General features: G+C 42.6%; 1 long non-coding RNA gene across 2 annotated transcripts in view; it reads left to right on the forward strand.

The window, feature by feature from the left end:
- Window positions 1–3,586: 3,586 nt before the first annotated feature.
- LOC129484771 (uncharacterized) overlaps window positions 3,587–13,091 on the forward strand; it is a 41,500-nt gene continuing 31,995 nt past the window's right edge. Inside the window, exons 1-2 of one of the 2 annotated variants that reach the window (XR_010114329.1) lie at window positions 3,587–4,698; window positions 4,787–4,875. This is a non-coding gene — a long non-coding RNA (uncharacterized lncRNA). Of the gene's footprint in view, window positions 4,876–13,091 lie in introns of both variants that reach the window. The other variant, XR_010114328.1, reaches the window with a different exon arrangement.

Below are 13,091 nucleotides of genomic sequence, written 5' to 3' on the forward strand. Positions count from 1 at the left end.
GTATGAGATGTCTGTCAGCCCCTACTGGGAGGTGTCTCCCAGTCAGGCTACATGGGGGTCAGGGACCCACTTAAGGAGGCAGTCTGTCCATTATTGGTGCTCGAACGCTGTGCTAGGAGAACCACTGCTCTCTTCAGAGCTGTCAGGCAGGGACGTTTAAGTCTGCAGAGATTTCTGCTGCCTTTTCTTCAGATATGCCCTGCCCTCAGAGGTGGAATCTAGGGAGGCAGCAGGCCTTGCTGAGCTGCGGTGGGCTCCGCCCAGTTCAAGCTTCCCTGCCGCTTTGTTTACACTGTGAGCATAGAACCGCCTACTCAAGCCTCAGCAATGGTGGGCACCCCTCCCCCTGCCAAGCTCCAGCATCCCTCGGTCGATCTCAGACTGCTGCGCCAGCAGCGAGCAAGGCTCCATGGGCATGGGACCCACTGAGCCAGGCACGGGAAGGAATCTCCTGGTCTGCTGGTTGCAAAGACCATGGGAAAAGTGCAATATTTGGGCAGAAGTGTACCGTTCCTCCAGGTACAGTCACTCACGGCTTCCCTTGGCTAGGAAAGGGAAATCCCCCAACCTCTTGTGCTTCCTGGGTGAGGCAATGCCCTGCCCTACTTTGGCTCACCATCCATGGCTGCACCCACTGTTCAACCATTCCCAATGAGATGAACCAGGTACCTCAGTTGGAAATGTAGAAATCACCCATCTTTTGCGTCGATCTTGCTGGGAGCTGTAAACTGGAGCTCTTCCTATTCGGCCATCTTGGAAGTGACTCCCAGGATCCGGTTTTATCTTTGTTCCATGGCTAACCATTGTTGCAGCACCACTTAATAAAAACTCAATATTTGTCCCAATGTTTTGAAATGCCACCTTGAATGTATACCACTTTTCCATATGCACTTAGGTTGATTTCCAGCCTTTTTATTCTGTTCTGCTGGTCCATCTATTCATGCACCAGTACCACACGGTTTTAATTACAGAGGCTTTGTAGACGTTTTAATGTATAGTAGTGCTAGTCTCCAGCGCCCACTATAGCTTCTTCCCCCTCAGTATTTTCCTAGATATTCTTGCATGTCTCTTTTTCCATATAAACTGTAGTATCAACTTGCCTAGCCCCAGTAACAAAAACTGTCCTCAAAGTGTTCTTAAAATTTAGAATGACTTCTCAGCATTAAAGGTGGGGCAATATCACATGAAAATTGTATTTCTGGTTTCTCTTGAAAATTGGGAAGCACTGTCACATGGGCTTTTTTTTTTTTTCCAAATGACCTATTGCTGTAGGTCAGCTTGCACACAGGCCTGTGCTCTTCAAGACCACGCAGGCCTCACCATTCCCTCTGACAGCTCACTGCTGCCCTTCTTCACACACGCAGGTTCCCTGTGTGACATCTGAGTTGGTGACTGTGGCTTCAAAGGATCAGGAAAGTATGTTCCAGGCCCATCCTCCACCCTCTATTTCTCTGTCTCACAACACAAATGTTAAGAAATGGATTTGTGTTGCTTTGTTCACTGCTGTATTTCCAGGACCTAAGAAGAGGGTGTGGGGCGTGGCTGGCACTAGGTAAGTCTTTGTTCAATGAATGCATGTCATAGATAGGAAACAAGAAACGATCAGAACATGTTCTATCTTCAGAAAACCATTGAAAATACATCAACTGGAACCACACACTGTGGGTGCGAGTGACTTGGTACAGCCCTTATAGAGAATAATTTGGCAATATTTGTCAAAATTACAAACACATAATCAGTTGTTCCTGCAGTTCCATTTCTAGAAATTTGTCCTAAAGTACATTTGCACACAGGAAAAATGATGGTGTACAGGGTTAATTATTGCAGTAATAATAAAAGATTGAAAAAACCTAAATTTCCCTCAAAAGGGGGACTGATTATATAAATTATGGTTTATCCATACATTGGAAGAATGGAATATTATACAGCTATAAAAAGAATAAGGGTCCGGGCACAGTGGCTCACGCCTGTAGTCCTAGCACTTTGGGAGGCCAAGGCAGGCGGATCACTTGAAGTCAGGAGTTTGAGACCAGCCTGGCCAACTTGGTGAAATCCCATCTCTACTAAAAATACAAAAATTATCCAGGTGTTGTGACACTTGTGTAATCCCAGCTACTTGAGAGGCTGAGGCAGGAGAATTGCTTGAACCCAGGAGGTAGAGATTGCAATGAACCGAGATTGCACCACTGTACTCCAGCCTTGGTGACAGAGCGAAACTCTGCCTCAAAACAGAACAAAACAAAGGGTGCTATCTATGAAATGAGAGGGAAAACACAAGGTGCAGAATAATGTATCTAGTGGGCTACCTTTTATGTATAAAAGGAAAACAACCCAAAGCAAATATTTGTATTTGCTTGTAAGTATGTAAAGAAAATCTGTATGGACTCATAAGAAAATAGTAACAATGGTTAGATGGAGGGTGGAGGAGGTATGGCGAAGAAACTGGGCAGATGAGGACAGGGTGGGAAGGAAAATTCTAATTCTCTCTTTTTCTCTTTTCATGACTTTGAGGAGTAGGTTTTAAAGCAAATATTTATATATAATGTATGCATACATACATACACATATAGTAATAACAAATATGAAACTAAAGTGACAGTAGAAGAAGCCATCAGACCCTGGAGACCATAACTATCCACAGGACACTGTATGGCCACCATCTGATGGAGGCTATAGGTCACTCACTGGAATTTCCATCCGCTTTTGCTAGAAGATGATTTATTGGGCATGTTCCTTTCATCTTGACAGAAAAGACAGTGAAATATGTTTCCACTCCTACTGTCTTGCACTCAGATAATCCCAGAGAGCACTTTACAAATTGACAGCCAATAAACCACTTCACCCAGTGGAGAAACAGAGCAAATTCCAAGATGGAATTGGTGACATCCATGCCACAGAGGATGGCCCACCAAATGCTTCATGATAAATAAGTGAAATAGCCCAGCTAGTGAAATCTGCACTGAGAATTTAGCAAAGAAAGAATTTATCAAGTTACTATTGTTCTAGAATGATAGAAAGCAAAATCTTCTAAACTATTGAAATACAAATTCAGGAAGTCTTCCAAGAATAACTCAGATCTTATATACAGAGTCTGGCACATGGCATATGATCAATGTAAAATGAATTTTAAAATAGAAAATTTATTAAACAGAGTGCTGTTACTCAAATAAATTAAATGGATGAATCTGTTTCTGTCATAGCATATATAAAAATATTTTAAACTGGGGAGCCCAGAGAGTAATTAAAACTTGGCCAGGTGCAGTGGCTTACTCCTGTAATCCCAGCACTTTGGGAGGCTGAGGCGGATGGATCACCTGAGATCAGGAGTTTGAGACCAGACTGGTCAACATGGTGAAACCCCATTTCTACTAAAAATACAAAAAATTAGCCAGTCGTGGTGACGGGTGCCTGTAATCCCAGCTACTGGGGAGGCTGAGGCAGGAAAATCGCTTGAACCCAGAAGGAGAAGGTTGCAGTGAACCAAGATTATGCTACTGTACTCCAGCCTGAATGACAGAGTGAGAATCTGTCTAAAAAAAAAATACTGTGGCAGATGATATTTTTGTATATATGTGTATTTCAATAACTTTGTCCTTTTTTGGTCCATAGCTTAATTTTTTTCTGGGATTGCCACTGTGTCTTTGGAGTTATTAGTTTCCTTTTTTAAAAAAATTCTCAAATGGCAAGCCATTCTATTTATATCTTTACAGATATCTGATAAAAGCAAATTTCAACATTTTTGGTAGGCTAAATATTGTTGTTTTAATTCTGCATGCCACAGCTCAGAGTCACATTGTCAAAGTATAATATTCATTTTCAAAAAACTTTAGCATTAAGTACCTCAGACTAAAGATATTTATATCCAGTGAAAAATGTTCAAACTGTTAAGCTAAGAGCATACAGTTAAGCATTCATACAGACTTATATGAACATAGACATGAAAGGAATCTATATTAAACAGTACAAGAGGAATATAGCAGCTTAGAATCAAAATATGCCTCTGTTGCCTTTATGTGTTTAAAATTAACATTTTTTAGTAGCTGAAATTGTAGAGAAAATGTTGCCCAGAAGTACCCATTGATTTGAGGGCATTTCACTCATTGTTACAAGGATGTGAAGATTGAATCTCCTTGGCAATGATATCATTTTGGAGGGAGAATAGGGAAAATAGGTTACAAAACAGTGCATAGAGAATGGTTCCATTTCAGTAAGGATCATCTTCTATGCTTCATCATAATTCTCAATCTCCCAAGAGTTCTGCAACCTGAAATGAGTACAAGTAGTCCCCTCTTGTCCATGGGGTATACTTTCTGAGACCCCCCTCTTATCCATGGGGGATACTTTCTGAGAACCCCCCTCCCCTTATCCATGGGGGATACTTTCTGAGATTCCCAACCCCCCCACCAGTGGATGCCTGAAACTGCGATAGTACCAAACTCTGTATATTCTATGTTTTTCACTATACATACATATCTATGATAAAGTTTAATTTATAAACTAGGCACAGTAATAGAGTAACACAATAATAAAAGAGAACAATTATAACAATACGCCAGCGTCTCTTCTCTTCTGCTTTGGGGCCATTATTCATTAAAGTAAGGGTGACTTGAACCCAAGCACCGTAATACCACTGCAGTCGAGCTGGTAACCAAGACAAAGTGACTAACGGGCAGGCAGTGTGGATGATTCACATCCCAGGTAAGATTTCATCACGTTACTCAAAACAGCATGCAACTTAACACTTATAAAATATTTATTTCTGGAATTTTCCATTTAATATTTTCAGACTGCAGTTGACAGCAGATAACTGAAAGCTCGGAAAGCGAAACCGTGGATAAGCAAGGGAACTGTGGCATCCCGTTTAAAATTGCTTCTGTAAGTTTATGTTTGAAGTATTTTGTTCCTTGAAAAGATGCTTGCTTTTTTCCTTTCCTCATTGTTCTTACTAACTGCGTAACTTAATTTCTCAAACATTGTTGCCCCTCAGCGCTACTTCACTGAAGTTTTAGGAAGTTAAATGTTATGTTCCCATAAAGATCAAAAGTGTCGCCCGGTGCGGTGGCTCAACGCCTGTAATCCCAGCACTTTTGGAGGCTGAGGTGGGCAGATCATGAGGTCAGGAGATCAAGATCATCCTGGCTAACACGGTGAACCCCCATCTCTACTAAAAATACAAAAAATTAGCCGGGCGTGGTGGCGGGCACCTGTAGTCCCAGCTGCTCGGCAGGCTGAAGAAGAAGAATGGCTCGAACCCGGGAGGCAGAGCTTGCAGTGAGCCGAGATCGCGCCACTGCACTCCAGCCTGGGCGACAGAGCGAGACTTTGTTTCAAATAAATAAATAAGTAAATAAATAAATAACCAAAAGTGTCGCACTTTTAAAGCAGTTGTTAGAAAAGCTGCACTGATGTGTCCTGACCACCTGGGAACAACTGGCAGCCCAATTATTTGATATTCTTCCAATTAATTCAGACTCTTATGGGCACAGTGCTGCCTTCACCTTGGTCCTTCCTTTTAGCTTTTGAAGGCACAGAGGGCCACTGTCCTGGCAGCCACCTGCCAGCAGGGTGCCCTCATGCCTCACCTCATGGCTGTGCTTCTTGGTTCCTGCTCTCTGGCCACTGGGCCCTCCTCAAGTTCTTGAACAATCCAGGCTCCCATCTGCCATTAGGTCTTTGCAAATACTGTTCCCTTGCCTGGAATGCTTTCTTCGCCTAGTTAGTCCTCCTTTTTGGTCATCTCTTCCTTAGGGAAGCCTGCCCTGATAATCTAGAAGAGGCAGGCCCTTTCAATTCATGCCCTTACAACACCCTTTATTTACATGTTCATTGTTAGTGACTGTCTTCCTTTTTAAACTGTATGCTCTTTAAGGTAGAACCCTTTCTGTTTTTGCTCATCACGACATTCTGGTTCTTAGTGGATTTTTTGTAATTATTGCTGTATGAATGAATGTATTATTTTAATAATTTATTCATTGCCAGAGGTCAGTAAAATGCAAACCCTATATACCCAGTCTTGTTGCAGTTTGTTGAGCGGGTGGAGCGTTACCTTGGGAGGCCCTGATCCCTTCCTGGGCGGACATTCTCCCACAGCCAAACTCTCAAGAAATGTATGGGCTGATGTAGGATATTTTACAGCGAGAGCTGTGACTATCAGTAGCTTCTTCGGTGACCATGAACGTTAGAGGTGGGGCTTGAGGCTGGATGTATCTGTTGCCACTGCAGGGCTGCACATCCGGGGTTCAGATGCTGTGGTAATGAGCCAGGTCCTGTGTCAGCGACCTCCTCTGCGTGGTCCTTTCAGACTCATCTTGGGGCCTTGGCTGGTTGTTGTAGCCCACACTTCTGTGGGCTCTGCTGCATCCTGCAGTGACTGTGAGGGCCTTGCTCTGCTGCTGCTGGTGCTTCTCACCACTTTCGGACTCAGACAAAGCCCCTGATGCAGGGCTTGGGATCTGGCTCTCTAGCAGCTGGTGAGGGAGTGCATATCATCCTTTACACACTGGAAGTGCAGGAGAATTAACTTCCATGGAGGCAAATTTTGACCACTGGGATCCAGGAGATGAAGGAGAACCAGCAGATCAATGATATTTTTGTCCTTTGCTTAGATGGATGGAGATGCAGAAGTTCAGCCCTATGAGGTCCATGATTAATTAGCTGAGCAGAGGCCAGCTCAGTAGCGCACCTCCTGTTTGCTCTCCCTCTTTCTTTGCTGCACACCCTTTCTCCCTCACTTTTGCTTTCCTGGGATTGCATTCCCAATAAAGTGCTCATACATAAACCTTTGCCTCAAGCTCTGTTTCCCGGGAAGCCCAGGCTGGGCTGGGCCCTTCCTCACTGCCAGTCGTGGACACACACTGCAAATATTCCCTCCTAGAGTTCTTGTGACTGTTGTCCAGGCTCCACCACTGCACTGCACCCCCACCAGCCAGGCATTCTTTCTTTACACAGAGCACAGAGCAATTGATTAGACTGAACCTTTCTTCATTATGACCACAATTCTGTCCCAGTTCCCTGAGGCCTACATTAGCCTGTTCCACATAATTCCTCATGTTTTATTTTTTCAGGTAGCTGATATTAGACTTTACAGATGATTTTTAAATTTACTTTTTACTTTTATTGAAATTACAGAGCTTAAAGAGTCAAGTAATTCTATAAGGCTTGGTACAGAAGTCTACACTCCCTGACATCCATTTGTATTACCCATTCATAGGAGGCAACCACTTTTAACTGATTACTTAGGTATTTATGTTTATCACTCCAAATAACAAATATTGCTGTATCTTTATCCTTTCATTTTAGGCATGACCTGTTGCTTTTTCTCAATGAAAGATGAAGATTTAGCTCATTTTAACAAACCTTATATCCACCTCTACTTCACACGTATACTTCTTGTCCCCTCTCCTCCTAATGTTGTTGTAGCATAATTTAGTTTAAAACTCAGTGTTTACTTTGTTATAAATATATAAGGCTGTTCATAGTTGAGCCATGTGGTAAACCATGATTGTTTTCCATTTTCTGCTCAACTTTTGTTTTCTCTGAAATCAGTAATTGTCTTTTTTCCCTTTACTTAGTACTGTGGTCTGAATGTTTGTGTACCCACCGTGGTTGAAATCCAAAGCTCCAAGGTGATGGTATTAGGAGGTGGAGCCTTTGGGAGGTGATTAGGTCATGAGGGTGGAGACTTCACTAATTGGATCAATGCTCTTATAAAAGAGGTTTGCGTTGCCTCCTTGGTGCAGTCAGCAGCATGTCAGTCTCATAAGAGGCTTGAAGGAAACTGTTTACCCTTTCCTTTCCACATGTAGGACACAGCATGAAGGTGCCATCTATGGGCTGGGCGCGGTGGCTCATGCTTGTAATCCTAGCACTTTGGGAGGCCGAGGCAGGCAGATCATTTGAGGTTGGGAATTCAAGACCAGCCTGACCAACATGGCGAAATCTCTTCTCTAGTAAAAATACAAAAATTAGCCAGGCGTGGTGGTGGGCACCTGTAATCCCAGCTACTCGGGAGGCTGAGGCAGGAGAATCGCTTGAACCCGGGAGGCGGAGGTTGCAGTGAGCCGAGATCGTGCCATTGCACTCCAGCCTGGGCAACAGAGTGAGACTCCATCTCGAAAAAAAAAAAGAAAGTGCCATCTATAAACCAGAAAGCGGGCCCTCGCCAAATACCAAACCTGTTGGAGCCTTGGTCTTGGACTTCCTAGCCTCTAGAACTGTGAGAAATAAATTTCTGAGTTTTTGTGTTTTGTTTTGGGACAGGGTCTGGCTATGTCACCCAGACTGGGAGTGTAGTGGCACGATCATGGCTCACTGCAGCCTCGACCTCCAGTGCTCAAGTGACCCTCCTGCCTTAGCTGCCCCCACAACCACCCCCCAGTAGCTGGGACTATAGGCACATGCCACCAGCCTGGCTAATTTTTTTTATCTTTGGTAGAGAAAAAGTCTCACTATGTTGCCCAGGCTAGTCTTGAACTCCTGGGCCCAAGTGATTCTCCTGCCTTGGCCTCCCAAAGTGCTGGGATCACAGGTGTGAGCCACTGCTCCTGGTCTTTCTGGTTTTTGTTTTTTTGTTTTATAAGCCACCCAGTTTATGGCCTGAATGAATTAAGGTATTTGGTATTCTCTTTTTTTCTCACTAAGTTATCTCTAAACCTAGCTCAAGATGTATTAATACACATCTCCTTCCCTTACATCTGAACATGTTAGGTGCTCTTCAGCATTGATTTCTTGATAATGCAGCATCTCCCAGAACCTTCCTACCTGCTCAGTGTGACTGGGCTCACCTCAGTGCCTGCCACACTGCTGAGTGAGGTGCTGGTCCTTCCTCACCATGCTGGGCTGGCCTTCCCTAAACCATCTTCTATGGTTTGATGATGTGATTGGCCCCTTGGTGGGTCTTACTTTTCCTATAGATCTGAAAGCATTGATGAGGTGAGGGAAGTGGAGCATACAGAGAATAGGCATCTCCCTTAAGGTGATTACCTTGTTATTTCACGGTCTTCAAGTAAGGCAAGAGCAGCCTTATTAGATGGGGGCAAAGGAGAGGCTCATGGAATCCTCCCTTATCTCCCCATTCCAATTCCTGGCTCCCACTCATTTCCTTATCAATGCCCTACATTTCACATAAGGGATTTGATGATCTGTGGATTTAATGGATTTTACAATTTGACAACCCACAGGATTCAGTCTGAATTTTGGCAACCTTAGTCCTGTGGCTGCACAAGATAAAGGTTTGTTTTTTTTTTTAATTTTGATTTGTTTTGTTTTGTTTTTGAGACGGAGTCTCGCTCTGTCACCCAGGCTGGAGTACAGTGGCACGATCTCAGCTCACTGCAACCTTCACCTCCCTAGTTCAAGGAATTCCTCTGCCTCAGCCTCCCAAGTAGCTGGGATTACAGGCACATGTCACCACTCCTAGCTAATTTTTTTGTATTTTTAGTAGAGACAGGGTTTCACCATGTCGGCCAGACTGGTCTCGAACTCCTGACCTCAGGCAATCTGCCCGCCTCGGCCTCCCAGTGTGCTGGGATTACAGGCGTGAGCCACCACGCCCAGCTGATAAAGATTCTTTTAGCCCCATCATAGACAGTATCTTGTTGCACAAACTTACCTTGAACCAAAAATGTAGAATTTGAGCTGCTTGTTCTTTTTCATTAAGCTGTCCTGTGTCAGCTCACTGCAGCCTCCACCTCCCAGTTCAAGCCATTCTCCTGCCTCAGCCTCCTGAGTAGCTGGGATTACAGGCACCTGCCACCACACTCAGCTAATTTTTGTATTTTTACTAGAGATGGAGTTTCTCCATGTTAGCCAGGCTGGTCTTGAATTCCTGACTTCATGATCCACCTGCCTCAGCCTCCCAAAGTGCTGGGATTACAGGCGTGCAACACCACGCCTGGCTAATTTTTGTATTTTTAGTAGAGATGGGGTTTCTCCATGTTGGCCTCACACTCCGGGCCTCGGGTGATCTGCCTCCCAAAGTGCTGGGATTACAGGTGTGAGCCACTGCACCTGGCCTGGATAGGTAGCTATGTGATAAACCCAATATAGTAAAATTCTGATGGTAAAATCTAGATGGTGAATATATAGGTGTTCGTTGTAGAATTCTTTCAACTTTTCTGTATGCTTGAAAGGTTTTATAATAAAAATGTTATACACAGAGAGAGAGAGAGGAGGAAACTAGATACATGGAAAGCAGATATCTAGACTTCTGATCCAGGAAGAAAAGTAGACCAATTCTCCCAACAACCACCACAACAAAACACTAAAAATGAAAAATAAAATATCTTGAGCGACATATTCTTAAAGGCATCAAAAAGATAGCAAAAGTATGAAATTATCAAGCCAAAGTCGGAATGAAGTTTGCAAGGCAGAGAGATAAATGGAGGGCTTCAATCATTTTAGTCCTGAGCATGTGGGAAGCCTTACAAAAGTGAAGTTTGGTTTTCATGGCCTGGAAGGGTTCAGGGACCCATAAAGCAGCATTTCCAAGGGCTACAACCTCAACATAAGATTCAACCACATGGCGAAACGCTATTCCTACTAGTACTCCTGGAGGACCAAGGAAAACTTTGAGGAAAGTTGCCATGGTGCAGAGCAGATCACAGGAGTTGACAGGGATGCTGAGAAGTGGCAACCACAAGCTGGCCTTCATGTGGCTGTGTTGTTCAAATTCATGTTATTTGAGTGGTCCATAAAACCTCAAGGTATGGCTCCAGACTGGTGCCTGGCGGAAGTGAAAGCAAAGGCTCTCTATAGAACATATTTCATCCTGGGCCTCAAAGCATTACCACGAGTAATTTTGCAAAGAAAATAAGCAGCTAACAATAAACAAACCAACAAACCACTAGTTGCACAAGGAAACCAAGCACCAAGAGTGACGCTCATCAGGGAAAAATCCTAGAAAGCAGCAACAGAGCCATAAAAACTTCATTGCACTTATCAGACACAAAATGGAAACTATGATTTTTATGTTTAAAGAAAGAAACTTGAAATTATACGCAATAAACAAGAAAATACAGAGAAGTGCCCATCATATATGAGGGAGAACTAAAAGCCTTTGGATACAAGAATATAATAATTGAAACCCAAATCTTAACAAACAAGTCTCAAAGCAGACTTGACACAGTTGAAAAGATAGTGACTACAGAAATTCGCTAGAAGAGATGGTCCAGAATGCTGCACAGAGGGATGATGGGATGGAAATAGGAGTGGTAGATAAAGAGGCAAGAAGGATGAAGCGAGAGGAAAGAGAATGGAGCAGAGATAATATTTAAAGAGACGAAGAGAAGTGATGAAAGACATCAAACCACAGACGTACAGCAAATTGCAAGCAGAAAAGGTAAGCATAAATGCCATATAACTCTTCAGAGGAAAACTGCAGCACACAAAAACAAAGAGAAAATCTTCACGGAAACCTAAGAGAAAAGACAGGACCCCTTTAAAGGAGTGACAAATGGGCTGACTGCTGACTTCTTTATAGTAACAACAGGAACAAGAGGAAAATGAAATGTTACATTCATCCACTGAGAGAAAGTAACTGCTGATGTAGAATTCTGTGCCAGCAAACAGTCAAGAATATGGGCAATTAAAGACAGCTTCAGATGAAACAAAATGGAAACATTTGCCATCAGCAGATTCTTACTAAAGGAAATTCTAAAGGATGTACTAGGCACAAGGAAAATGACGCCAGGAGAAAATATCTGAGATGCAAGGAGCAATTAAGAGCCAAGAAGGTGGCAAATATAGGGGCAAATCTAGACTAGCATTCATTAAAGAAAACAGTAAAAACAATGATTTATGTAGTTAAAATATAAAATTAAAATACATTAAAAGATAGTGACTAGCAACTAACTCTAGATTGTGATATGTTAAATAAGTAAGATATTGTAAGTCTTTTTTTTTTTGAGACAGGGTCTCACTCTTGCTTAGGCTAGATAGAGTACAGTGGTACAACCACAGCTCACTGCAGCCTCGACCTCCTGGGCTCAAGCAGTCCTCCCACTTCAGCCTCCCAAGTAGCTGGAACTATGGGTCTGCACCACCACACCCAGCTAAAATGCTTTTTGTAGACATGGGGGGTCTCTCTGTGTTGCTCAGGCTGGTCTTGAACCCCTGGGCTCAAGCAATTCTCCCACCTCGGCCTCCCAAAGTGCTGGGATTACAGGCATGAGCCACTGTGCCTGGCTATTGTAAGGCTTAAAGTTTTAAAGTATTTGTTATCTGCATAAAGAATAAAAGAAAAGTGAATAATGGAGGGGAAGAATGGAATGTGAAATCGAAGAAAAGAAAGGAGAGAAAAACATAAAGAGGTGGACAAAAGAAAACACAAAAGCTGATAGAAATAAATCCAATTATTTCATTAATAACAATAAATGTAAATAAAATAAATGTTCCAGTAAAATGATAAAGATTGTGTTAGAATGGATTTTTAACATTCAGCTGTATGATGTTTACAAATGACACATCCAAAGCACATGGATATAGAAAGATTATAATAAAAGGATGGAAAAAGATATGTTGTGCAAACACTAATCAAAATAGACTTTAAGACAAGAAAGTATTACTAGAGATAAAAAAGGATCAGTGCATAATGATAGAATGTTCAGTTTCATCAGGAAAAGATAAGTAATTCTAACATTTTAGGTCAGATAATTCCATTTTGGGCAAGATGTGGGAATATACACTGTTGCTGGGAGTGTCCAGTCTGTGGTCATTTTAGAGAGAATCTAGCAACAAAATGAGAACGTAACCAACCACCTTCAGATGTCATATATATGATAGATACCATAAGATTCTAGCTCCACCCATAAAGGGCCATGTGAGTGTTCACTGCAGCAGGCAATGAAAGCAGCAAAGGCTTCCTTCAGAGGGGCTGGAGAAGTGAAATGTGCTGAAAACATAATGTAGAATGTAATGCTGTAGCCAGAAACAATGAACCAAATGTAAACACAGCAACATCAATACAACCTGGAAAAATAAAACAGTGTGTGCTCAATACCATTTAAGTGAAACATAAAAAATAATATGATGTACATCCATGTTTAAGGACATGTATTTATTAGACTTGGTTCCTCTGGGAGAGAGGGGAATGT

The sequence above is a fragment of the Symphalangus syndactylus genome, chromosome 1, assembly GCF_028878055.3.
Source record: "Symphalangus syndactylus isolate Jambi chromosome 1, NHGRI_mSymSyn1-v2.1_pri, whole genome shotgun sequence".
Taxonomy (NCBI): domain Eukaryota; kingdom Metazoa; phylum Chordata; class Mammalia; order Primates; family Hylobatidae; genus Symphalangus; species Symphalangus syndactylus.